General features: G+C 46.8%; 1 protein-coding gene across 2 annotated transcripts in view; it reads right to left on the bottom strand.

Moving 5' to 3' along the window:
- The window catches only part of KANK4 (KN motif and ankyrin repeat domains 4), a 124458-nt gene that overhangs the window by 50073 nt on the left and 47698 nt on the right, over positions 1-26687 (bottom strand). Inside the window, exon 1 of one of the 2 annotated variants that reach the window (XM_081486629.1) lies at positions 22719-22991. The exons of the other annotated variant lie outside the window; for it this stretch is intronic. The gene's annotated coding sequence lies outside the window, so the exon portion shown is untranslated. Of the gene's footprint in view, positions 1-22718; positions 22992-26687 lie in introns of those variants that run through there. 2 annotated transcript variants of the gene reach the window in all.

Below are 26687 nucleotides of genomic sequence, written 5' to 3'. Positions count from 1 at the left end.
CAAATGAGTCAGTTCTTCGCATCAGGTGACCAAAGTATTGGGAGTTTCAGCGTCAGCGTCAGTCCTTCCAACGAATATTCAGGACTGATTTCCTTTAGGATGGACTGGTTGGAGTTTCATTAGGTAACTCCAATTAAAAAAAAAACAAAACACAAAGATGTTCACATTTTTTCTTCCAGTCAGATTTTAGGAGATTTTTTTTCAAATTGAGGCCCCTCTTTTATATTTTTGGGTCTCCTTTAGGGCACTAGCTCAGAGCAATGCAGGTAGTGGAGTGTGCAATTAGTCCTGATGATCTACTGTTGTCTGCACCTGAAGCCGAGAAACACAACACAGGACTTTGGACCTTATCTGCATTTACTAATGGGGAAACTGCAGCTCAAGTAGTTGCCCATACCATACAGCAAGGCCAAGGTCAGATTCTGCCTCCTAGCCTCCTGCTTTCCTTTATAAACCTTGTGCTGATGGCCCTGATCTGCAGTGTAGCATTGTAGGATACCCCATTGATGGTTTCTTTGAAAACAAACAGTGTGGCTGGTGTCCCCGGTTTAAGTAGAGGATAATGCACCGATGTGGGTAAATTGAGCAGGCGAACTGCTCTTACTCCTATTGGTGACCTTTGCTTGCAGCCTCTGGCCACAGGCAAAGTGTGATGCACAGCAATGGAAATAGTTGCCAATGGCAATCAGACACATCTTGACTAAGTCCTCGACCCATCCTCATTCAGCCCTGGAATGGTACTAGCTCGACTCCGCTGTAAATGAAGAAAAGATGGCCACCTCATGGCCCAGCCTCAGCTCGGGATGTGTTCAAAGAAACAGCAGTTAAGTAGAAAAAAATGAATTGGAGGCAGTCCAAAGCTTCACTGCAGTCTCTAGAGAGAACACGAAAGGGGAAGTGCATTCTTAGCACAAAGCCAAAGCCTTAAAGTTTTTCTTTCCTGTCTCTGCTGTATCTATTTCCAGCAAAGCAACTGCTCCAGCAGCCGTGCGCTCTGTTCCCCAGCATCCCTTAGCAAACTCTCCACCTGGCTCTTCCCTCCCTCCCCTCCCTCACCTCTGGCATCCACTCACCCATCCTCTGCCATCTTTCTCTCTCCTTGTCACAGTCCTAATATTGGCTCCATTTGTCCAGAGATTTCTCATCATTGGATGACCCCAATTGGCATAATAATGGAGGGGCAAGAGCCAAGCAAGCTATGCCAGAAGTTTTCTTAGAAGGGAATTACTTGAGTTTTGAATACTCATGCATTTACATTTTTAATTCCCTGTCACATCCATTTTACATATTCAAAAACTGAGGCATCATCATCATAAGAGTCACTACTCCTATTGTTATAATAATAAAATTATTGTTAGCCAGATACTGTCCAATGTTATACAGTGATAATGTTCAATTTCACAATGACCATATTTGGTAGGTACTATTATATCCTTTTCACAAATGATAGGCTCAGGGCATAAAGCTAGTAAGCTGTAGATTGGAATTCAAATTGAGGTATGTCTCACTCTAGAGACCAAGCTGTTAAACACAGTGTTCTCTGCATTTCAGGTTCTAGTTCTGCAATTGTCTGTGAAGTGAGTTGCCGGTGGAGTCAGAATACAAAGAGAATGAACAAGACAGGATTTAGCAAGGGAACAAGTTTACTTTTTAATTCCATCACCACTCATGCTCATTAACTATCAGATGATTATTAACATATAAACAACATTTGGGGGGCATGCAATAAGTCTATAAATAAGATGCATTTATTTGCAAAGGAATAGACTAAGAAATGCAGTGACTTTCTGCTTAACTTAAAATTATTTAATCAATACAATACAATTACTTTTCAAATAATCTTTGAAAGTTCTAAGGAGTCTTGAAACATTTAATTGCTATTTAATCAGATAGCAGCAGTCAAGTTACACAGATGTCAATTTTAGAGAAAATGCTCTTTGCAGATCTATTGCTCTGTCAAAATTTCCATTACAAACATGTATTTTCAGAGTTTTAGGTTACAAATTAATTTCCTTTCTTTTTTGTTCACAGAGGCGGGGGTGATGTGGCTGCTGCAGGGCTCCACAGCTCCTTCCTCATATAACTCAGGAGAGAGATGCCCTTCCTGAGAGTGGAACAGTTCCCCCCAAAGCAGTGGGATGCTGCTGCCAAAGACTCAGTGCAGGATCCAAGTCCAGCCCAGATTCCCCTTAATGGCTCCACATATATAAACCAGGAGCGGCCTTGGGCCAAGACAAGAGCCAGAAGTTTGCCTGGATCCTACTCACATCCACTACACCTATTCTGAGGAACCCACGAAGTGAAGGCAACAGATAAGAATGGAATGAATACCCAGAGAAACCCATAAGTCGAAAAGACTCATGCACTTTGCACCCCAATCTTCACTGCAGCACTATTTACAATAGTCAGGACATGGAAGCAATTGAAATGTTCATCCAGAGAGGAACAGATAAAGACGTGGTACATTTATACAATGGAATATTACTCCACCATAAAAAGGAATGAAATTGAGTCATTTGTAGAGACATGGATGGACCTAGTGTCTATCATATAGAGTGAAGTAAGTCAGAAAGAGAAAAACAAGTATCATATATTAACACATATATGTGGAATATAGAAAAATGGTATAGATAGTTTTATTTCCAAAGAAAAAGAGACACAGACATAGAGAACAAACATATGGATTCCAAGGGAGAAGGTGAGGGGGTGAGATGAACTGGCATATTGGGACTGGTGTATATACACTGTCAATATTATGTATAAAATAGATAACTAATGAGAATCTACTGTATGGCACAGGGAACTCTACTCAATGTTCTACAACCTAAATGGGAAGGAAATCCAAAAGGGAAGCAATTTGTGTGTACATGTGGCTGATTCCCTTTGCTGTGCAGCAGAAACTGGCACACATTGCAAAGCAACTATATTCCAATAAAAAAGTCTTTTTTTAAAGACTAGAACAAACAATGAATACAAAAATCAGGATCTCTGGGACAGGAATCAATGTTTTACAAGCCCTCCAGGTGATTTTTAGGCATTCTATAGTTTGAGAAGTCCTGCTCTAACTTACTTAAAAAAAAAACACTTTGGGACTCAGTTCAGTGCTTCTCAAACTGTATTACGCACATCCAACACAGATAGATCTTGATAAAACGCAGATGCTGAGTCAGTGCGGGTGGGGTAGGGCCTGAGAATCTGCATTTCCAACAAGCTCTCAAAAGATGCTGATGCTGCAGATCCCAGCATCAAGAAGCCAGCCTATGATGGGTGTCTGTCTGGTTGGGAAGGGATGGGAAGGTATCCAACAGACCTCGGCACAATTCTTCATTTTGTGCTTGCAAGTTGTGTGACCTTGGCCATGTCACTCTATCTCAGAGCCAGTTTCCTCAGCTGCGAAAGGGTATAGAAAGTAGCATGCACCTTAGAGGCTGATGTTCTGATGGCAACATGCTTGGACTTAACACAGCATTGGCATGCAGAAAACACTCCAACATAAACTGTGGTTGCTATGGTGTCTGGGGAAGGAAGGGACTAGTAAGTGCTCAATAGTTGTTCCCTGTTTGGTTATTATTCATTGAGAGCTGCAGGACAGGCCCTGTGCCAGGCAGCACCATACCACTTCCTCCTCCCCGATGGCTCTGTGTGCGAGGTCAGGTGTCATTTATCCTGTTCTGCAGATTAGGAAGCTGAAGTCCAGAGAGCTTGAGGAACTTGGTCCAAGTCACAAAGAGAGGGAAAGGCAGAGCTAAGGCTGAATCAGGTCTTCCTGCTAAGTTTCTATGCCCAGACTGAGGCATGGTTCTGTCCACACCTGCCTGCAAGGCCTAGGTGGAGGGGAGAGTGGTGAGATGAAAACACATACCTCTGGGGGCTGATACGATGCAGGACTAGGTGGTAGAGGGGACAGACAGGCAGGGCAGACAGAGTCCTCGAGGTGGGAGTGCTGAGCTGCGGATGGACACCGGGCCCCAGAGAAGGAGTGGGGCCAGGCTTCACAAGGATGTGAAGCCAGCAATCAGGAACTTGCTTCCCTGGTGGCTCAGATGGTAGAGAAACTGCCTGCATTACAGGAGACCCAGGTTCAATCCTCGGGTCGGGAAGATCTCCTGGAGAAGGAAATGGCAACCCACTCCAGTATTCTTGCCTGGGAAATCCCACAGACAGAGGAGCCTGGGGGCTACAGTCCACAGGGTCATAAGGAGTTAGACACAACTGAGCAACTAACACTTCACTTCAATCAGGAATAGAGCCTCAAAGGGATGAGAGCTGTGTCCCTCATGCCCAGGACAGTGATGACCCATAGCTGTGCTCCTTGAAGATGTCACAGTGACATGAAACAATTGATGGACAAATTAATATTTCAAAAGCAGTAACTGATTTGGAATTGGTAGACAGGATGTGTTAGAGTGGAGAGAGATTTTCACTTCTGGACTTTTCCCCTTTAAAAGGGGAGCAGTTCAAAATAGAAGAACAACAGGAATATTTCCCTTGGAGGGCAGCCAGCACACACAATGCCTCCTTTTCTTCCCAGGGCAGGAGGCGTTAGAGGCCCAGGCCCTGGGCGGGCGTGTGCAGCCTGGAGCCTGCCCGACATACTTACCCACTTGTGCTCTGGAGCACAAAGCCCCCTGCCTGCCAAGCCCAACACAAATGCCTCCTTCACCGCAGCCCTCTGCTGGGTGCGGTGTCAGCAGCTGCTGCCTTTGAAAGTCCCCCTCCAGGGCTATAGTGAGGCTCTTGTGGTGGAGTGTCCCCACTACTGTGTGGAGACAGGAAGTAGTGATGCTTTCTCAACCATCCAGTCTGCTTCACAAGCCACGAGGCATGGAGTTAAACAGCTCATCAGCATGAGAAAAGGAAAGGGAAGTTCCTGTTCAAACACCAGCCTCTATGTATGTTGTTCAATTAGCCACTGATCAGAAACTATTCTTCAGGCCCAGGCTAGGTTCTGTGGATTCACAGATGAAGAAGACAGGGAATAAAGATCCTTCAAGGAACTCTTGGTTCAAAACAAGAGGTGAAGACCTAAACAAAAACACATGGTGTCACAGTAGTGGGCAAAGGCATGATGGAGGACCTCGAAAGCATCACAGTGTAGTATCTCAGCTGGGTTTTGAAGGATGAATAGAAGTTCAGCAGGCAGGCTGGGAAAGCAGCCCTCTATTCCACAGATGAAAACAGGTACAGTGGGCTTGAGGAATGACCAGTGCCCCAGGCCTAACATGCAGGAGTGAGGAGCCCAGAAGGGAGAAGGCAGGACTGGAAGTCAGCTCGTTTTATTCTGTTAGAGATTTGGAAACCTGCAAAGGCTCTTCTGCAGGGAAGAGAACAGATGAAGGCTGGGTTTCAGATACAACTCCAGCTACAGTGAGGGAGGGTGTGTGTCCCTGGAGCCTGGCCCATTAGTAGACAGTAAATATTTATAGAATGATTTCAAGAGGGAAGAGAGAGGAGCAAATCTGACAAGCAGGCTCGCCAGACTTCATGCTTTCCACTAACTGCTCCTCTTATGTATGTATTCTTGTTTCTTTCAAGAGAACAGCCGCTTTTCTTCTTCTTTATTGAACCATCACAAATGTATATAATCTGAGATTGCAGGCATAATTACATAATGTCTTATACTGTTGGCAGTTTCCTGAATGTTGGCTTGTCTTCCAGAATAGTTTTGTCAACTCCTTGACAGCTGGGGCGATGTCTCTGTGCTCTCTCTGCACAGCCCACAGCATCCATCGTGTGCTGAGCACACAGTAGGCCCCGGGGAAGCAGAACCATGAAACAGATTCATGGAGCGTAAGAGCGGGGCAGGCTCTTGCAATTAACTGAAGCAACTCTCTCATTTTACAGATGAGGAGCCTAAGACCTCAGAAAGGGAAACAGACAACCTCTTGGAAGATATGTTCACATTCCTACTTCTAGGCTCTGACACTTCACAGCAAGAGACTTGGTCTCAGTGAAGGTTTTCAAGTGCTAACACTAAAGGTTCGGAGAAGGCAATGGCAACCCACTCCAGTACTCTTGCCTGGAAAATCCCATGGACAGAGGAGCCTGGTAGGCTGCAGTCCATGGGGTCGCTAAGAGTCGGACACGACTGAGCGACTTCACTTTCACTTTTCACTTTCATGCATTGGAGAAGGAAATGGCAACCCACTCCAGTATTCTTGCCTGGAGAATCCCAGGGACGGGGGAGCCTGGTGGGCTGCCGTCTATGGGGTCGCACAGAGTCGGACACGACTGAAGCGACTTAGCAGCAGCAGCAGCAACACTAAAGGTTAAGGCACCGACTTGGAAATAAACCAGCAATGAGCCTGGATAACAGCAGGTAGAACAACAACACGCAAACAACATAGGCACAGAAGGATGTGTTCTTCTAAAGATGAGTATGTACATACACAGTACATACTCAATTCTGAGAACAGCATAGACCAGTGCTGGAACTGCTAGAGGCAGGAGAGCATGAAGATCAGGAACGTGGGCTTTAGAATAAGGCAGGCTTGAGTTCGATTCCCAGCTCTGCCACTACCAGCACCTGTTCAGCAAATTCCCTAAACTCCGCCAGCCCCAGTGTCCACAAACAGAAAACAGAAAAACAAAAACAAAAGCAAACACCCACAACTCCTCCTTCCAGGGTTGTACAGATGAATTGGGATGAAGTATAGCAAATGCTTGGGCTTCCCAGGTGGCGTGAGTGGTAAAGAACCTGCCTGTCAATGCAGAAGACGCTGGTTCAATCCCTGGGTCAGGAAGATCCCCTCTAGAAGGGAATGTCTACCCCACTCCACTATTCTTGCCTGGAGAATCCCATGGACAGAAGAGCCTGGCAGGCTACAGTCCATGGGGTTGCATAGAGCCAACACAACTGAAGCGACTTAACCATTTGTTAATGGTCCATTTGGAGGCTGGACCATTTGTCCTCAGGAACGAATGTGTCTGCCTAGTGTGTTCACCCAAAGAGAAGAGTTTATCCTGCAAGGATGACCCAGTAGACAGTAGAAAAGGTGGGCCTGGAGCAGGGGAGAATCTTGAAGATGAGAGTGTAGATTCTAGAGTCATCCGTATTGGTGTGATTGGTGTGATGGTTGCAGAGCTGGTGGGAGTGAAGAGTAAGAGCAAGCAGGAGAGGAATGTGGGAAAAGTCCAGTCAGGAGCAGGGGAGGAAGAAGAATCAGTGTGGCTTGCATCCTAAAAACCAAAGGTGCTGAGTCTTAAGAAAACCCATGAGCTCAGTGTCAGCAAAGCAGGGAGAAGATGCCCGGAGTTGACAAGAGGGTAGAAGCAGCAGGTGGGGCTACTCTTCACTACTTCAGTGGAATGCAGGAGAGAAAGGGCAGTGCCCAGAAGCACCCTATTACCCATCACAAAATAAGTCTTCTTGGTTTAATAGTGAATGAAACCTCATAACTACGCTTGCCAAAACCATAGCCACAAACTACATGTGGCTACTGAGCATCTGAAATGTGGCTAGTCTGAATTAAAAAACTTGCCTGTAGTTCAAACAGTAAAGAATCTGCCTGCAATGAAGGAGATCCAGGTTCGATCCCTGGATCGGGAAGCTCCTCTGGAGAAGGGAATGGCAATCCACTCCAGTATTCTTGCTTGGAGAATCCCATAGACAGAGAAGCCTGGAGGGCTACAGTTCGTGGGGTCGCAAAGAGTTGGACATGACTGAGCGACTAACACTTAACACTTAGTCTGAATTAAAATGTGATGTGAATGTAAAATGCACACTTAAGATGAGAAAACATAAGTAAATAGCTCATTAATTTTTTGCTATTGATTACATATTAAAGTAATGATATTTTGGATGTATTAGGTTAAATAAAAATGTATTATTAAAATTAATGTCACCTGTTTCCTTTTTATTTTACTTAATATGCTACTAGCACATTTTAAATGTGACTTGCATTATATTCCTGTTGGGAAGAGCTGGTCTATAAGGCTACTCTGACACTAAACACAGCTATATAAATGGAACCAGCCAGTACTCTCATTGAAGCAAATGAGGTTATCTAAAGATCTCTCTCAGCTATTCTCTGAGGGAATAGGAAACAGAACTGATAAGTTTTGATCTGTTGGATATGGGAATAGAGGGCCCGGGAGATGTGAGCTAAATTAGGAAAGGATCCTCTGTGGGATGTGGAAGAGGACTTTTATGGTGCACTGCTGACCGAAGCAAAAAAAAAAGGGCTAAATACCCAAAATGAGACTGCATCAGGTTGGAAAAACCCACAAACCTGCAAGTGACCACAAAGGCCAGCCTCCCTTTTGGCATCCAGGCTCTGCACCAGGCTATCCTCCACCCGCCAGCTCCCAGCCTCCACTGATCTTGGGGTGACCTCCAAACCTGTCCCCTTCATCTGCTCTCACCAGTCCCTCCCAGTACACTAAGCCCCATGACTGCATGCATTCCAAAGAGTCTTCCCCACTGGCCAGAATGAGAGCTCCTCCCACAGCCCCCGCCTCTCAGGAGCTTCCTGCCAACAAACGAGACAAGCAGGCAACATGATACAGCACAACTAGCAGGGACTGCGAGCCAAGACACCCTGATCTGTCCAGTTTCTGCTGTGTGAACTTGAGTCCTATCACAGCTCCTCTGGGCCTCCGCTGCTTCATTTGTCACATTATATGGACCTAAATTTATTACTTGCTAGAGGTTGCATGAGATATCAGGAGTAAGAAGTCTTTGTTAATGATGTGTTACACAAAGGAAAGAGAATATGGTAATGCTGGAAAGGGAAGGAGAGAAGTGGAAGAGAGAACTGGGTAGCAGGAGGGTATGCCAATTGCAAAGACAAGGTATGAATCCTCCTTGTACTAAGAGGGGCAGACTTTCCCCACTAGCAAGAGGACGCCCCCACGAAGGGCAGGTGCAGGACACAGCCTTCCTATCAGACATACCCTCCTACCAACATACCTGGCTTCAGGAATTTTCCTGCAGCTGAATAAACAAACATGAGTCCAGAGAAAACTTCCTAAACAAAACTGGAATGCATCTGCTAATGAACTGTTTGAGATTTTAATGTTTAAACTCCATTGAGAAAAGCTGTAATTCGCCCCAGATTCACCTTCATCTCTCCCAGCTCCCCACCACTTCTCTCCCAAGGGGGTGAAGGGTGGAGAATGAGGAATCCAAGGAATGAAAGACATTTTGTCAATGGTGTAATGGGCTCTGGTGACCAGATATCCCATAAACTGTGCTGAGTACATTAGCATTCTATTTAACCCTCATTCTACTCTTGGAAGGAAGGAATTATTATCCCCATTTTATAGAGGAGAGTAGTGAGGTTCGGAGGAACACAGCAGGGGACTCAAAACTAGCTCTTTCTATCCAGTGGTCTTTTCCATTGCAGACTCTCCTTACATAGGCCTGGAGGTGATGTAATGACCTATAACATGCTCAAGATAGAGGTTTAAGAGAAAAACATAGCATGTTAAAACCTCATTTTATTAAAAATTTCTATCCACATATCTATGTGAGCATTTACCTAGATATATACAAGGACATACCTATAGCTCATATATAACCACATCCAAGTCTAGAATAATAGACCCCATGGGCTGCAGCCTGCCAGGCTCCTCTGTCCGTGGAATTTTCCAGGCAAGAATACTGGAATGGATAACCATTCTCTTCTTCAGGGGATCTTCCCAATCCAGGGATTGAACCTAGGTCTCCTGAATTGCAGGCAGATTCTTTCCCATCTAAGCCACCAGGGAAGCTTGTACATCATATATAGCCATATCCAAGTCTAGAACAATACACTCCAAATTCTCCCAAAAGTCCTAACCACCATTCTTTGACAGTTTATGGAGTTTTTTCCTTCATATGGTTTTAAGTTATTTTAAATGTTTACTATTAACTGGTATAATATTTTAAATAATTAATTAAAAAGCAAAGTCAGATATGACTGAGCAACTGAAAAATAACAACAGTAACAGAGTTTACTGAGCCTTTCAAATTATAAAGACCACCCACTCACATACATGCACACTCCAAAAATTATTCAAAAAATAGAAGAAACTTTTTCTTTTCCACTTTTTTTCTGTATCAATTTAAAAAACCACACAAATTTTACCTTGTCCTTCAAGAGTCTAATTTTTTTAAGATTCAGTTCAGTTCAGTTCAGTCGCTCAGTCATGTCCGACCCTGCGACCCCATGAATTGCAGCATGCCAGGCCTCCCTGTCCATCACCAGCTCCCGGAGTCTACCCAAACCCATGTCCATCGAGTCAGTGATACCATCCAACCATCTCATCCTCTGTCGTCCCCTTCTCCTCCTGCCCCCAATCCTTCCCAGCATTAGGGTCTTTTCCAATGAGTCAACTCTTCGCATGAGGTGGCCTAAGTCAATAAAATAAGGTAGCAAATGTCTTAAAATGCAATAAATATTTGACAAGGACAGGTGTTTTGGTGTCCTTCCCCAGCAAAGACAGAATTCGCCATGACTGAGAGGAGTGGGCACAATGACTCACACCAGGGCCCCACCATCTCCATCTTTCCAGGTGCCCACTTCCACCCTTCACTTCCTGGAGTTTCCTTCTCAGGCTGTCATGCATCATGCATCACGTTTTCCCCACCTAACTGCTACTCCACAATTAAAATTTAGCCAAGGAGTAGTAAAATTCATTCCCTAAGCTAGTAAGGAACTACAATGGCTTAGTTTCTTTCTCTTTCCTTGTAATGCATTTTATTAGGAGCTTTCTGAACATACTGTTTGAAGATTGGAATGATGGAGATTTCAAGCTAATTGGCCAGCGGGGGATGCAACCTGTGACTGAAGGCTGTCATCCTGAATGTCCACCACTCACCCTCCAGCCAGGTGTTGTCATGTGGGGCCCGTGTTGCCAGATCTGATTTTTTTTTTTTCAAAAGAAGTCAGGAATGTGGATTTATGTAAAATCTGATCTTTAAAAAAAAGGGAATAATATTGTGCAGATCCAACAAAACTCACATGCAAATGAGATATCATCTATGTACCCACCGGTTAGAGATCAAAGTGGCCTCAGCCCACTTTTCCAGCCTCACCCTCAACTTCTCTGGCCCTGAAAAGTGCACCCATACCTCACCTTGTGCCTGAACACCTCCATGTTTTGGCTCACCTTGTACCAACCCATTAATACACCCTTCTCTGCCTTCTCTACCAGCATCCTTCCCATTCTTCAAGGATCTGCCTAGATTGTGCCAACTGTTGCCAATCTTAAATATCAATCTCAATTAATAATGCCCATCCTCCAAAACGGTACATCCTGCCATCATATTTTCATTGACTCCAGCACTTAGTATATTTTGCCTCTCATTGCCATTTTCCCCTCATGGTTAAATCTTTCTGGTAAAAAAATAAAATAAATTGGAAGAAAGGAAAGACTTTTTTGGTGTGTGCCAGCTATGACTTTGATACTATTCTCATTTTACAGGAGAGAGAACCAAAACTCAGTGAATCAGTGATTGTCTTGAGCTCTCTGTACATCCTCTAGCTGTGCATCTTCTAGACTTCCTTATGCTCCCTCTACACAAAATCTTACTCCTTCCTTCTCTATTTGGTAACTCCTACTCAGCCCTCAAGATACTTTACCTACCAGCATCTTCCCTTCTCCACCCACCAGTCAGAAGGGGTTCCCATCCCCCAAATTCTATGTACCAAGAACATCCTGTAAGAACATCCGTCAGGGCACTCATCAAACTGTCCCACCATTAGCTAACTAATTATTTGTTTCTATTGAACTGGCAACTTCTTATGCAGCCTAGTACCTAGCCCAGGCACTTAGGGCTTCCCTGATAACTCAGTTGGTAAAGAATCCACCTGCAATGCAGAAGACCCCGGTTCAATTCCTGGGTTGGGGAGATCCACTGGAGAAGGAATAGGCTACCCACTCCAGTATTCTTGGGTTCCCTGGTGGCTCGGCTGGTGAAGAATACGCCCGCAATGCAGGAGACCTGGGTTTGATCCCTGGGTTGGGAAGATCCCCCTGGAGAAGGGAAAGACTACCCACTCCAGTATTCTGGCCTGGAGAATTCCATGGACTGTATAGCCCATGGAGTTGCAAAGAGTCAGACACGACTAAGCACCTTTCACTTCACTTCACTTCACCTAGCCCAGAGCAAGTGATCAGTATTTACTGGATGGCTGGAAGGAAGGAAGGGAAGGAGGGAAGGAATGATGGAGGGAAGGAGGAAAAAGGGAAAGAGAATAAAAAGGATGTAACAGCCCATAGACCGCCAACACATGGGAGCTGTAATGGAACTTCACAACTGCAAGCCCCATTTCTGGGCTAGAATTGACGCTGGCTCTTTTGTGCTCTGCCTCAAAGCGGAAGACTCCCATTGCAGCCCCTTCTCTCCCACTCCCACAGTGGGGCAGGCAGGTGGCAAGGTGGCAGGTTGCTGCTTGGCTTCGGGGTCCCAAGAACCAGCATTCACCTCCTCTTCTCAATCCTGGCCTCTAGCTTGAGGGAAAGCGATTTTCTGCATCAGCCAGGCTCTGCTTTGGAAGGATAACTCCAGTTTGATGGATTGAGAGTGGGAATGAGCCTTCCCCAGAAGCTGGCAGGAAAGCACACTGGAGAAGACCAGTGCACGGGGAAGGGCTGACAGTCCTCACTGCCCAGAGCAGACAAGGCGGAGAGGGCCATCTTTGTTCCCAGAACCCTGGAAGTGTGGCGCCCTGCTCTGGGAGTTGTTGGGAAACTCCTGTGCCCCCCACCCGTTCACCCCTCCTCATTCACAGGCCAGAAGACTGGGCCAAAGCGGCCTCTGCTCCTGGATCCTCTCTCTGCCCCAGCCCAAAGAGAACTATCCTGCTCTCCAGAGACACTGCAGAGACTCTCACCTGGGTTGATGTTCTCAGAAGACCAACTGCCTCTCGAAGGAGCAGTTCATACCTCCCAGTGACAGCCACTCAGTTTATACCACTCAGTGAGATGAGAGGGGTAAGGAGAAAAGCTCTGGTCTCCTCACCACCACTCCACCAAGGTCGAGCCAGGGAGGGAGGCCAAGGATGCCACTCCTCCTGGGAATGCATAACCTCAGAGAAATTGCCTAGAAGGCAAAGGAGCTTCTGATCCAGGGAGGGGAAAAGTCACAGGGTCCACCCTCTCCCAGGCTCCCCCCACCCAGGCTCCACATCCAGGCAGCTGGGGCAGAGGAAGCAGCCTCTCCCTCATTTCCCCTTTTTCCTCCATCTCCTCCCTAGGGACCCACCCAGACGCTCCCCCAAGCCCTCAGGGGCTTTCAACCCCACGTCCAGTTTAGTGATAGCCTTCTTTGGCCACCTGATGGGAAGAACTGACTCATTTGAAAAGACCCTGATGCTGGGAAAGATTGAGGGCAGGAGGAGAAGGGGACGACAGAGGATGAGATGGTTGGATGGCATCACCGACTCAATGGACATGAGTCTGGGTGGACTCCGGGAGTTGGTGATGGACAGGCAGGCCTGGCGTGCTGCAGCTCATGGGGTCCCAAAGAGTCGGACACGACTGAGCGACTGAACTGAACTTGGGCAGGCCCGGCACCCGCAGTCAGCACTTTATCTCAGTAAATCCTCAATAAACCAATAAGGTAGGATCTTTTATGCTGTTTTAAAAGTAAAATGAAGGTCAAAACCATCTTATAATTAGAAAGGGGAAAAATATCTTAAAATGAAAGGAGACTACATTAAAACAAAATACTTTAAAACCAAATGAGAGCCGAAACTTTAGCTAGAGAACTAAACAGATAGTCCTAACTGCTTAAAAAAACAAAACAAACCACCCCCCCTAATTTATTGACTATGTATTATATGTCCAGCGCTTTCCGTGTACTATCTCATTTCATTCTTGGGGTAACCGCATAAGCAGTCTCTTATTGTCTCATTTTACAGATAAGAAACTGGAGGCCAAGGAGAGTGTGACTTAACCGAAGCCCTGGGACGTTCTGCTTCTCCAAGGAGCCACAGTAGTGGGGTAACTGGTTACCCTTCAGGGTAACATATTTGCATTTTAACAATAGCTCTCTGGAGAAGACAAAGTAATCCAAAGGAATGAAATGACTCTAATGCCAGGAATTTCGGGCCTCAGCTCTGCCAGTGGGCAGAGTTCTTAGATCAAGAGCCTTTTGGCACCACAAGGCATCACCCGAAGGCGGCCACCTACAGGCCTGGCTAACACGGGGCTCCATTCAGCAGCTGGTGAAGCCCAGGGCAAGGGGGTAGAATGGGAGAGAAGACGAGGTCAGAAGGCCAGGCCTGAGGCCAGGACTAGTGTGGGGCAAGTAGCAACTGCAGAAGCAAGTGATTCCAGGTGCTCCACAAATGTCCTCTCACCCCCAAAATATTAGCCTGCTTACCAGTGTGGAAGGACTTCCCAGGCAGCACTAGTGGTAAAGAATCCGTCTGCCAATGCAGGAGACTTGAGACGTGGGTTCAATCCCTGGGTCGGGAAGATCCCCTGAAGAAAGGAATGGCAACCCACTCTAGTATTCTTGCCTAGAGAATCCCACAAACAGAGGAGCCTGGCAGGCTACAGCCCATAGGGTCACAAAGAGTCAGACACGACTGAAGCAACTTGGCACGCATGCCCACACACCAGCATGGAAGAGACACTTCCAGCATTAGTGTCAGGACCAGGCAGTGTGCTGGTACAAGAGGTCTATGTTCTCGTTCCAGCTCAGGTCCACACTCCCAGACCTTCAACCTGCCCACGCCGGTCCTCAGTATCCTCTCTGCAAGCAGAGGGCAGTGGTCCAGGTAACCACTGAGGTTTCCTAGAGACCAACTCTAGGTGATGGGACCCAGAGGGAGTGTTAAGGATGGGAAATGGGATGCTGAAAAGGGGAGTGAAGGACAATGTTCACTAGTTTTCATCAAGGCTCTACTGAAAAAGACTCTGCACCAGATGCTGCACCAAGCTCAGGGATGAGGAAGGGAGCATATACCCAAGTAACACTCAAGTATCTCACAAGTAACACTCAAGAATTCTCCATTAAGAGAAGTGATGCCTGCTGCCCACAGGCTAGGTTTGGGGGTTTCAGGGAAGCCCTTCTAGAATAGCCGGTGTGTTAAGAAGATGGGGACAATGTCCCGCTGTAAGCAAAGAGAGGAGGCACTTAGCCAAAAAGAAGCACTAGAGAGAAGACACGCAAATTTAGGAAGGGTGCACCATTACCCCCATTTCACAGACAGGAAAACCAAGAGTCGGCACAGTCAGAGCCAGGTGACAGAGCTGGAGTTAGAACACAGTTCTGCCTGACCCCACAGCTTTCCTCTTAATTTTTATTCTGTCCTCACTCCTGGAGCCTGTGTGCATGTGAGTGGATTCAGGGTGGAAAGTGGAAGGAAGGAGGTGTGAGAACAGGCAAGAGGCCAGAGGGAAGGATGGGGAAGACAGGAATGGATAGTAAACACTTTCCTACCAAAACAAATTGGCAGCCATAGTTTTTCCAAACAGACTCTCCTGTAGTTGCCTAGAGCAGTTTTTAAGGGCACATGATTCTGGAAACAGGCAGATAAGTGCTAAGCTCCAGGCTCCACCAGTTAATACCCCTGTGACCTAGAGCAAGTATTCAACTTCTTGGAGCCTCACTTTACTCATCAATACAATGGGAATGATAACAATTATCCCTTACTGAGTAGTTGGTAAAGATTAAATCACTGCTCTGTTTAAAGGGCTTGGCATTGTGTCTGGCACATGGTAAGCATTCAGTAAAAGATAGCAAAAAAACCAACCACTATTCTAATGTTGCTCCTGGTGACCCTCCTCCCTCCAGGCTTCCTCCTCAAAATCAACATCTGGTCAGTCCTCCCACATCCTCACTGACTCCCTCCCTCCTCCATTCAGCCTTCTTCTATTCCCGCCATTTCAGAACCCACTTCAAAGCTATCTTACCCACTGCTTCTCTTTCTTCCTAGGATCCTAGCTTGCATTTGATTGAGTGATTCATCACTTAATCTACACAAGCTCCTTAACTTCTCAAGAACATAACTGTCTATTCTGTGACTGCTTCAATGGACAGGTTTGCATGGGGTTGGTGATAAAAGCTCAGGTTGGTGGGTCTGCTAATAGGAATTACTGAACTACTTGCCCATGTGCGCCTGCAATTTGTAAATTTATCTTTGGATATATATCAAAACCTTCTACTCAAGCCACAAATTATGTGCTTTGGCAAATTTGCCAAACTATTAAATGAAATTTACTGCTGCTCAAGAATGTCTTGTACTAATTAGACAGAGATAGATGGGTATATGAAAGATTAAGGCAAGGGAGGGTGGGAAATTGGGAACTAAAGCTTACTGACTTCCCATAAGGGGGTGGTCTTAACCCTTTTTTGTGCCACGGACTTCATTAGCATACTGAGTAAGCCTACTGGACCCTTTCTCAGAACGTTTTAAAATATATAAAATAAAATACATAGCTTGACCACCAAGAAACCAATTACAATGAAATATAACTATTAATTTTTGCAAAATGAGTGTATAATACGTAGTATATGTTCTTTATTAATGCATTAAATAACAAGCTCTAGCAGCAGATGTAATAACTGTTATAATTTCAAAGCTGCGATGAGCATAAATCATAGTTCCAGATATCTGCAGCAGCTGAAATGTGATATGAAAATATCTGTGATTTCTCCTGGTGACAATGTCACGGGTACTGTAAATACTCTGCTTTGCTGCCTACATTCATCATCGAAGAAAAGGCTAAATAAAGAGCTATATTTTTTCCCCATCCAAGTTCACAGACTCCTTTGAATTCCACACATGGGCCCCTTGAGGCTGTTAACCCCAAGTTAAGAATCTCTGTTAGAGCCTTCATAACTCAATAGATATCTGTGCTGGATATATTCCTGAGTTCCTGCTCGCTTTCATCTCCTTCTCAAGGGATCTTTACCCACACAGCCCTTCCTGCCTCAGAAGGTCAAGTTATGCACAGATGACCCTCCTCTGGCCTCCCCACCCAGCTGATTGGCCAAAGCTGACCAGAGACTTGCCTGGAGAGAAAGCTTCAGCTTCCAGAGAAGCAAGCTCAGACAATAGGATCCTCCCTGGAACTTGAACTCGGAGACAAAGGAGAGGATTGTGTGATAGTACAGAGAGGTGAGAGTGGGGGAGACAGATTCAGTGCAGGTGCTAAGTTGAGCCAATGCATTCAGAGTGAAGACCAGTGACCAACAGCACCAGGGGAATAACCTCAAACTCAGAACCTCACTCCTCGCGCCACCCCCACAACATCTTGAGGATGCCTGACCTCCTCCCAGAGCTCTGCTTAGACATCATCCTGCATTTCATGGTTCCTCACTCTTTTCATTAGAACCAGCTGGGAGTCTCTTTTCTATATCAGAATAGCCCTGAGTCGGTATCATCAACAGCAAATACAGATGAGGAAGCTGAAATTCAGTCAACAGGAGTCATTTGTTGGGCCCACAGGGCTAGTAATCCTTTTCTGAGGAAGAGAGAGGTGATGGCCTTTATTATTTATCTATTTAAAATCTCACAAATGATAAATGAAAACAATCTCTTAAAAAACATAGCCATTACTGCTGAAATGTCCTTCTGCTACACATCTGCACTGCCCTAAGAAGTACAGATCCTGACCCCAGTAGGCTCTACTCAGCCACCACCCAGCTTGAAGTTCCTTGTCTTTTAAACCTTTCCCCAGTTGTAGGATGGCTATATTTTCCAAGGCGGATGACGGTGGGGTGTTAAGGACCAGCCAATGAACACAGCACCTGGAAACATTCAACCCTGCTGTCTGGTGCCCTGCTATGAAAATCCAAATCGATTTCACTGAGAGCCGGCATCTCTGGCTTCTGGGCAGAAACCAAGCTGTGAAGGAGAACCGGCACCAAAGGCTGCTCTTTTATCTTTGCATGGACCAAATTCTCCCCAATGTCATAATTCTCTCCCCCTTGTCCCTTGACGTCAAAACAACAAGCTAGAAATAAATAAACATACCAAAAGAGACGCCAAGATCCTTCCACACAATGGAGGAAAAGCCACAGTCACATTAAAGAAGACATATATATATGTACAAGTATATATATATACATAATCCCCAGCCAGTAAGTGTCACTTACTTTGGGGGAAACATGAGGTGGGGAAAGAGAATTAGGATTTGTGTCTTTTCCCACAGTGCCTGTGTCCCCAGAAAGCTAAGTGAGGGGCAAGCCCCAGGCCCCAGAGCCCCAGCAAGGTAGTGAGGCATTCCTTTTGAAAAGAGACTTCTTTCCCTTGGAGAAGGAACCTTCAGCCAGCTTCTTCAGACACCACCAATCTATAATTGCGTGCGTATCACATTAAGCATCTACTTGAAATCTTAGGAAACTGTGACAATCCTATTTTCATTGGGAAGGCTCTTCTTTCCCTTAATCATACTTTGAAATATTATCCATGTAGACTGGAAACTTCACAGAAAGGCTTATTATTATTTATCTAAATCTAGTCTAAACAGTCTAAACTCTGGGTCTGAATGATTAGCATTCTGAAGCACAGAGAGGTTATCGATGCAGTTGAAAATCACACAGCTGGTGAGCAGTAGATCGAGGCTCTAATCCTGGAGCTTCCCACATACTCTACTACAGAATAGCACCAAGTGACCTCCAGAGACAGAGAACTCTGTCAATCCCAATTTTATCATTTATTAGTTCCATACACCTGGACAAGTCATTTAACATCTCTCATCTTCGTCATCGATACATCTGAGATTATGATTGTAACTATCTCTAGGATTACTGCAGGCATGAAATGTGCCAAGGCTTAACACACACGGACCCTATTATTAGATTGTACTGTTCCTGTCTCACATACAGAATAAGTGTATCTGCCTTTCGAAATGTGATAACTGTATCCACACAGCTGCCCAGAGACTACCAAGAAAAGATTGTTATCAAACCCATCTTATAGTTAAGAAAACTTAGTATCCTCAGAGATGACCTAACTTGCGTGAGACCAGAGTTTTAAAAGTGAACACATTCTTAGCTGCCCTAACTATCCTCCTTACCACATCCCCTGAGGAAAGGGTTGAATTAAAAGGGTTACCTCTTTCCCCTTCCCCTACAGAGCAGCACCATCTATCACTGCCTCACCCTCCACAACTGTTCCTTATAAACTGCAGTCAACACAGTGCCTGGCACAATGCAGAGACTGGATGCAGTTTTGAAGAATGCATGAATTAGTGAATCATTGAAGATCCTGATCTGTAGATAAGAAGGCATTGCATGGGCCCAGCTGCCTGAAGCACATGCCATGCTGCAGAAAGCAGGAGGCAGGAAGGCCAGAGCTCCAGTTGCAGAGAGAGAGAATCCCACTCCCTCCATGCCTTCCCCCAGCCAGCTCTACGGGGAAGAAGCCTTTGAAAAGACGGAGAGCTGGACCCCTGATCTCAAGAGTCCTGTCCAGAGTGTTTCCAAATCTGGCCTACATGGCTCAATCCAGAGCCCAGAAGACAACTGTGGTGCACAAGTGACCCTCCTCCAGCTAAAATAGATGTAACAACATTGCAGGCAAAGGGCAGTGAACAGGCCGGGGAGATGGCCCATCCGTCTTCCTAATTGTCAACTCTGCCCATAACAAGATTTGTCTCCCTTTCACACCTTAGGCTGCTACTGAACTGAAGCAAAACCAAGATATCCATCTTCCAGCTATGAGCAGCAGCCTTCACGAAGGGCCAGGGACAAAAAACAGGCTACTTGACTACAAGAAGCAGAGACAGCTGGAAGGGGCGCTGGCCTGAGAGTCAGGAGATGGAGGGATGGGGGGATGACAGGGTGTGTGTGGAGACTGGGATGGGGGTGTGTGTCCATACTTCTGACCAGCTGTAGGTACTCAGATAGTTACTGGCCCTCATTGGGCCTCCATTTCCTATAAAATCGAAGTCCAGACTTCTGGAAAGTGGGGTCAATGAAGGGGGAGAAGGGCTGTGAATCACATGATATTGTATGCAAGACATTTTAGGTTATATGCATTTGGAAGAGCAGATCCATAATTTGCATCAGAATCTCAAAGATGTATGTAACACTCAACACCCACCTCCCAAAAAAAGTTAAGAAATACTAGGCTAGGTGGTTTTCATTCAATAAGCAATTACTTGGCACCTTCTATGTGCCCTTCTCTGTGCTCAGTACTTGAGACACAAATACGAGAGGAAAGTCCAGTCTTTATGAAGCTCAGAGCATTTTACTGCTCAATGTGACAGAAGCTTAAGAAACAAAGAAGAGGGAGCATTTGACTCTGGTCCAGAAAAGGCCTTCGGGGTCCTGGGGGAATCCTAGGTTAAATGTTGCAACTGAAAGCTGAGTGTGCATTCACTGGGTAAACAAGTAGGAAGAGTATTTTAGCAAAAGGGCAGCAACTGTTTCAGAAACTGAAGTATAATTGTGAGTAGGACAAAGAAGATGCTCACTGAGGGAAGGGGTGGGTGGAAGGAGAGATAGAAGCCAGAAATGAGGCTGGAAAGGCAAGGAGGGTCCAGATTAGGAATTGCCATATAAACCAACCTAAAAAACTTTACATTGTAGCCAATGAGTTCATTCTAGTTTTAAAAGTCTAGGATGAACTACCATGATCGGAATGAATCTTCATGAATTTTGTCAGAAGCCTTAGTCCTTTGTGAGCACAGTGGGTAACAGGGAACAACTAGAGGAAGGAACTGCTGCCTCTTGGCAATCTGAGCAGGCATGGGCTGTCTGCAAAGGTGCTGGTTGTCAGCGCATGCATGACTCACCCTCCATGACCCTTCCTTAAAAATGGCAATCAGCACAGAACCTGGCACAACAGAGACTCAATGCAGTTTGAACGAATGCATGAGTTAGTGAATCATTGAAGATCCTGATCTGCAGATAAGAAGGCATTGCGTGGGCCCAGCTGCCTGAAGCATGTGTCTTGCTGCAGAAAGTAGGAGGCAGGCAGGCCAGAGCTCCAGTGGCAGCAAGAGAGAACCTACTCCCTCCATGCCTTTTCTGCACTGGCATGTCAGTCTCTTCTTCTCTCCCAGACTGGGCAACTCCAACTGCTGGTGATTATAGCTGAGAAAGGAAGGTAGTGACTGGCCCAAGTGATGGGGTTCAGAAGTAAAGCACATGCCCATTTGGGCCCCAGGTCAACACTTGGTAAACCGTCTTTCAACCCATCTAAAGGACTCTGCTACTTGCCTCAGGGCTCTCTCACATGCTGCTCCTTCAGCCAAGAAGGCTCTTTCCACCCTCTTCAAGTAGTTACTTCTTCTTTTTCATGGGAATATAGTTGCTTTACAGTGTTATGTTACTTTCTGAGCTACAACCAAATGAATCAGCTATATGTATACATACTTTGTATCAGCCTTCCGAGTGACTACAGTATGTATCACAGATTCTCATAGCACCTTATCCTTTCCTTTCAACCAATTCAGCACAGTTTGTAATTCTATATTTATTTGAATGATTTTATTCTTGGCTCTGGACCGCAAGCTCCATGAGACCAGACATTTCTGTATCTTACTCCCTTGCCGGTGCCTGGCACAGAGCAAGTATATGTTGATTGAATTATAGACTGGTGTGGACCATGAGCCATTCCCCATTCTCACTGCCTTAAACATATCCCATAACTCACATTTTGGTCCAGTGAAGACGAGGTTTGGAGAGGGGCAGGAAGGTTGGACTTGAAAAGGCAATATCAGAGTGAACTTTGCCTCTGTTCCAAATGTAGCTCTGTGTTCTCCTGTGTCCTGTTTTGAAAGACTCTAAAAGAACCCACATTTGGTTTACCAAGGAGGATCCCTGGGAATCCTGTTTAAGATGCTTTCTCTCCAAGCCTCAATCCGTCACTGGCTGCATCCGATCCTCCCCGAATCTACTTGGTCAACAGGACCTTGTCCTGCTTCAACGGGTCATCCTCCGAAAGGAGGACGGGTCTCCTCCTCCCTCTGCCTCTCCTCCTCCTGACCCTCCAAGCCGGAACCCTAGGGCGTCTGACAACCAAAGTCTCTGGTTCCTGCAGCCCTGGCAGATGCTCCGGGCAAGTGCAAATTCAGACCTGGTGTAGGCGCCATGGGTCTCGACTTTCCAAGTCCCATGCTAAGCAACTGGCCACTCGGCAGGTTCAAAGTACTTGGGGTCAAAAGTTTGACCTTAAGGGAGAGGAGAGAGGGAGGGAATCGCGCCAAGCGGCATGCAGGCTAGGTTAAAGCTACCTCAGCGGGGCGGCGGCCAGCACATCCGGCCCCCCAAGAGGCCTCTTTGCCTCCACCCAAGGTCGTGGTCCTACAGGAGCGCTGGAAAGTTCAGCCAGGGGCCGAGGGGTACCAGGGCAGGAGCCGGGGGCCAGCTTTTGCGGAAGAAGGGAGGCTAAGAGCTCGATTCCAGGTACAAGAAGGAGCCGGCGGCAGGGCGCCCCAGTCCGGTACGCTGCATCCCGGACCGCAGGGCCGGGCTCGAAGGCTCTGGGCGGGGGCTGCACCATCCGAGCAGCAAGGGCAACGCGGCCTCCCCCATCCCCATCGATCTCCCCGGTCCCCGACACAGGGGCGCTTGGAGCGGGTGGGGCGGAAGGCGAGTGGCGCCTGCCCTTGGACAGCCCCCTCCCCGCGCGGTCTCGGACCTCGGGCGGGGGCGCCTGGTTGGCCCAGGCTGCCGCAGCCTCTGCTTTAGGGGAGCAGGGGCTGCAGCGCGTAGAGCGGACGAGGCGGGTGACAGAGACAGAGAGGGGCGGCCGAGCTCCAGGGCCAAGACCTGGGTCGCGCCGGTCCGGTACTGGCAGGGCCAGGGTGGCCGAGCGCCTTACCTTGAGCCGCGGGGAGTCCTGCGCGGGGCGCCGACTGTGCCAGGGGCTTCAGGGCGCACGCAGCCTCCGGGTGCACCGTCCCAGTCCCGGGCGCGCTCCCCTAGGCTGGCTCACCCTCGTCGTCCGGGGCGCTCACCACTTCGGACGCCCTCTCGCCGGCTGGCTCTGCCTGAGCCGGGGGCGCACAGCCCGCGGGGCACACCCACCGCAGCCGCTGCGGGACTGGCCAGGCGCGGGCAGCCCAAGCTGCGCCCGGCGTCTCCGGCTGCCAGCACCACCCGAGTCCCCGCCTTCGCCAGGGGGAAAAAAAGACTCCTGACGCGGCGCGGGCTTTGGTGTGTAGGAAGGGGCGGCATTGCGAAACCGAGGGGAGGGTCTTAGCCTTGGGAAACTCAAAAAGGTTTTGGATGGAGTTTGGAAGAAAAACTTTTTGAAAAAAGACCCGAAAACTCCTAACCTGTGTAAAACGCTTTGCAGATTTCCAAAGTGCCTTTATATGTATTTATCTTAGTTCATCTTCACTACAACAGTAACTAACTGTTGGGGCATTTCTATCCTCTTAGGTTTGGGAAGACACCATCACACAGGGTAATCATTTGATCAAATCAGGACTAGAACCCAACCTGGGTAAAGGAGTACAGCGAGGGGATATACATCGCTCTGGGATTTTCTCATTGCAGAAGTGGAAGCAAGGTGGGAGTGAGTGTATCCCAACTTTTCTCTCTCCTAAGTCATTTCCTTTTCCTTTTGCTTTTCTGCTTTCCAGCCATTGCTTTAGCACCACTCTCTCACTTCACACTTGCACTGCCCGCAGCACATTTTATCAGTTCGAAATATTTGCATTTCTGTCACTAACCTTGAATGACCTGCTCACTGAGTACAATACTGTGCACAAACGAAGAGGAGAAAGGAGCTGTTACCGCCCCATTTTGCAGGTGGGGACTAACAAGTGTGGTAGGAGTAGAATGTATGAGTCTGTGGGACGTCAGACTGACCCACTATGCGCACCTTTCTAAGGCTCCATTGGTGCCAGGTAAAACCTAACCAAAGGTGTTTCATTTTTGAGATTGAAATTGTGAAGGGGGGAGATAATTTGGGGCAAGGGACACTTCTGGGGCTTTCTTTTTCACATTTTGATGGGAACACGGTTATAGTGATGCTTTGCTTCCTCTAGGGCGCCCTTATAAGCAAATCCATGAACCTGGAGTCACAGTAAATGATGCAGTCTTGGCCTCAGTACTGGGAATGTTAGGGGGTGGTGAACTTGAGGGCAGCTCCAAGCTCCTTCCCAAGTGAAGGAGCTGCTGCTAACCAGCTCTTGCCAGTTTTTGCCACTCAGGGCAACAAGTTAATATGACCAGATGGACACAGAGAAGATGCAAATCCAGGTATCTAAGTCAGCTTTCCCAATTTATTGATAACTCAGGAAATCAACCCTGAATATTCATTGGAAGGACTAATGCTGAAGCTGAAGCTCCAATACTTTGGCCATGTGATGCAAAGAGCTGAGTCATTGGAAAAGATCCTGATTCTGGGAGAGACTGAGGGCAGGAGAAGGGGGCGACAGAAGATGAGATGGTTGTTCGACATCATGGACTCAATGGACATGAGTTTGAACAAACTCCAGGAGACAGTGAAGGATAGGGAAGCCTGGCAGTGCTGCAGTCCATGGGGTCGCAAAGAGTAGGACATGACTGAACAACTGAACAACAACATTTTGAAAATGCTAAGCACTTGATTTATAGATCAACATGTGCTGTGCTATACTCAGTCTCTTCAGTCGTGTCCGACTCTTTGAGACCCCATGGGCTGTAGCCCATGCAGGACAAAGACAGGCTCCTCTGTCCATGGAATTCTCTAGGCAAGAAAACTGGAGTGGGTTCCCATTTCCTTCTCCAGGGAATCTTCCCGACCCAGGGTTCGAACCCACCACTCATATGTCTCCTGAACTGGCAGGCCAGTTCTTTACCACTAGCACCACCTCGGAAGCCCAAAGGTCAACATGGTTCAAGTCAAATGAAATTAGTTTATGGAATAGATCCAGCCCATGGAGCAGGGGTTCGTGCCCCTTGGGTACTTCACAGGATTTCATTTAGGCTTCCCATGGCCCCTATAGGATGGACCCAGCACAGATTACTGTTTCCATTTTATGCAAGAGGAAACCCCAGTTCAGGTGGTTTCCCTAAGTAGCTCAAGGTTGCACAAGCTAATTGCTAGAGTTGAAAGTGAAAGCTAGGCAGTCTGAGTCCTGATCTTGGAGCCTTTTATTTCTGCATCCTCTGATCTCAAGATTTTCACCACCACCCGCACCACCATCACCCCCCCACCCCCCTCACCCCCACCGCCGCCTGGTTTCTAGGCATTGGGAGCCAAGTTCGGCATGGGGCTGGCACTAGGATGTGGAGACATAGCACCTTTCCTGGGAAGATGAAGCTGCAGTGCCAGACTGCTGTCCTCGAAAGCTCAGCCTGATGACTCAGAGATGAAGCTGTGTCTTGAGGGTAAAGCTGAGTCAGAGAAAACAAGGCCTGAACTGGGACAGCTGTGGCTTCTAAATCCCAAATTAGGTTGAGAAACAAACTAAGCAAACACATGCACCCCCGTCCCCCAGCCCCTCACAAAATCAGAAGCCGTGGACACAGAGACACTGGCTAGAGTGCTGCCTATTTTTCCTGTCATGACTAGGAAAGCAACAAGGGTTACATTAAAAAGTGGACCCTTGGCAGTCCTGGGGAGAGAGGATCCCTTGAAGACAGCAGGTTTTCTAGAATCTCAGGTTTGGGCATCTCCACTGCAAGACCCAGCCTGGACCTTTCATATAGTGAGTCTAAAAATCTGATTTAGAATGAAAACACCACCCTGCTGGATTCTGGAGCTCCATAATCAAGGAACTGAGCAACAGGCAGAGAATGGAGTGCCTCCTTGCCCCACCTTTTGCTCGAATTTGAAGAGGTGTGGCTCCGACCATAAAGAATCTTCCTGCAATGCGGCAGACATGGGTTCGATCCTTGGGTTGGGAAGATCCCCTGGAGAAGGAAATGGCAACCCACTCCAGTATTCTTGCTTCGAAAATCCCATGGATAGAGGAGCTTGTCAGGCTACAGTCCATGGGGTCACAAAGAGTCAGACACGACTGAGTGACTAACACACAGACACACAGTAGGAGAATTACCAAGTATTCATCATCTGCCTTGAACATGCAAGGCTCTGGGTCGAGGATCTTACATACATGATCTCACTGGGACAATATAAGCTGTGAAATGGCTATTAATATTATTAATATTATTCTCCTTTCAAGGATGCTGAGGCACAGTATCACTTGCCTGAGGACACAGCTAGTAAGACGGGGAGATGGGGTTTAAACATGGGTCTTGATGACTCCAAAGACTAAATCCTCTCTAACTGGGGGACTGGAAATTACAGCCAATCTGGAGATGGGTCGCTCAGATCCTTCTTTGATAAAGCACACCCCAGTCAATGGTGTGTTGATAATGTTTAGTAACTGGCTCCCAGGGGGAAAATGTGTGCATAGATACAGTCAATTCTCATTATTTGAGGTAGTTCTGTAAAGTGGCAGCAAATACTGAAACTGCTAGTATTGAACAATTGATCCCAGGGGAAATACAAGGTTAGGGCACATTTTCATCAATTGATCAATACATAGCCTTGTTTTATGTTTTTTAAATAATATATATATATATAATCACATTATATTTTGAATATGTATAATTGATTCATTAACATTAAACTAGTGGTCAGCAGTGCTATAACTCACAGCTGAACAAAGGTTACCAACACATATTTTCTCCAAGCAACAGTCTTCTTATGCTTAGGAATACTGGTAGCACTTTAGCACTCTGCCGTGGTGCTGTCTTAAACATTGAAATCACCTGCAAACGGCGTGAAAATGCACAGAAGCATCACCAAATAGATCACAAATAGGATGCTTGCTTACAGCATGAGACTAAA

This window comes from Giraffa tippelskirchi, chromosome 5 (genome assembly GCF_054371585.1).
Source record: "Giraffa tippelskirchi isolate mGirTip1 chromosome 5, T2T-mGirTip1v1.2.pri, whole genome shotgun sequence".
NCBI lineage: Eukaryota > Metazoa > Chordata > Mammalia > Artiodactyla > Giraffidae > Giraffa > Giraffa tippelskirchi.
Note: the sequence above shows the minus strand (reverse complement) of the source record. Positions and strands in the feature narration are given on the sequence as shown.